This window comes from Monodon monoceros, unplaced genomic scaffold, assembly GCF_005190385.1.
Source record: "Monodon monoceros isolate NGI ecotype Baffin Bay Population unplaced genomic scaffold, NGI_Narwhal_1 Super_Scaffold_18, whole genome shotgun sequence".
NCBI classification, from domain to species: Eukaryota; Metazoa; Chordata; class Mammalia; order Artiodactyla; family Monodontidae; genus Monodon; species Monodon monoceros.
In genome coordinates, this window is record NW_021703774.1 from 3,924,288 (window position 1) to 3,925,613 (window position 1,326).

Sequence of the window (1,326 nt, forward strand, 5' to 3'; positions counted from 1 at the left end):
TACTGTTTTGATTACTGTAGCCTGGTAATAGAGTCTGAAGACAGGGAAAGTGATTCTTTCAGCTTCTTCTTTCCCAAGATTTTTTGGTCATTCAGGGTCTTTTGTCTTTCCATACAGATTTAAACTTTTTGTGTTGTAGTTCTGCAAAAAATGCCATTGGTCATTTGATAGGGATTTCATTGGATCTGTCAATCGTTCTGAACAGTGTGATAATTTTAACTATATTGATTCTTCCCATCCAAGAACAGGTCTTTCCATCTGTGTGTGTCGGCTTTATTTTCTTTCATCAACATCTTATAGTTTTTGGAGTAAGGGTCTTTTGCCTCCTTACGTAGGTTGACTTCTAAACTAGTTTCTTCTATTTGATGCTATGATAAATGGGATTGTTTCCTGAGTTTCTCCTTCGGATCTTTCACTGATAGTGTATAGAAATGAAGCAGATTTCTCTGTAATAATTTTGTATCCTGCAAGTTTACTGAATTCATTGTTGAGTTTTAGCAGTTTTCTGTTTGCCTCTTTAGACTTTTCTATGTGTACTAGCATGTCATCTGCAAAAAATGACAGGTTTACTTCTTCTTTTCCAAGTTGGGTTTTTTTTTTTTTTTTTTTCTCCTTTGTTGCTCTGGCTAGGACTTTGAAACTTATGTTATATAAAAGTGCTGAGAATCGGCATGTTCATGATCCTGTTGTTCATTATCTTAGAGAAAATTCTTTCAGGTTTTCACCATCAAGTATGATACTAGTGCCGGGTTTGTCATATATGGCCTGTATTACATTGAGGTATGTTTCTTCTGTGCCCACCGTCTACAGAGTTGTTTTTTTTTTTATCATAAATGGATGTTGAATTTTATCAAAAGCTTTCCCTCCATCTCTAGAAAGGATCATATGGTTTTTAGGTTCAGTCGGTGTATCACACTGATTGATTTTTGGATATTGAACAATCCTTGCATCTCTGGGGTAAATCCCACTTGATCATGATGTATGATCCTTTTAATGTATTGTTTGATTCTGTTTGGTAATATTGTGTTGATGATTTTGGCGTCTATGTTCATCTGTGATATGGGCTTGTAATTATCTTTTCTCTTTGTGATATCTTTGGTGGTTTTTGTCCGGGTGATGGTGGCCTCATAGAATGAGTTCAGAAGTGCTCCTTTCTCTGCAATTTTTTTGGACGATTTACAGAAGGATAGGTGTTCACTCTTCTCTAAATGTATGGTAGAAATTCCCTGTGAAGCCATCTGGTCCTGGGTTTCTGTTTCTTGGGACTTTGCAAATTACTGATTCAATTTCAGGAGTGGTAATTGGTCAGTTCATATATTCCAGTTC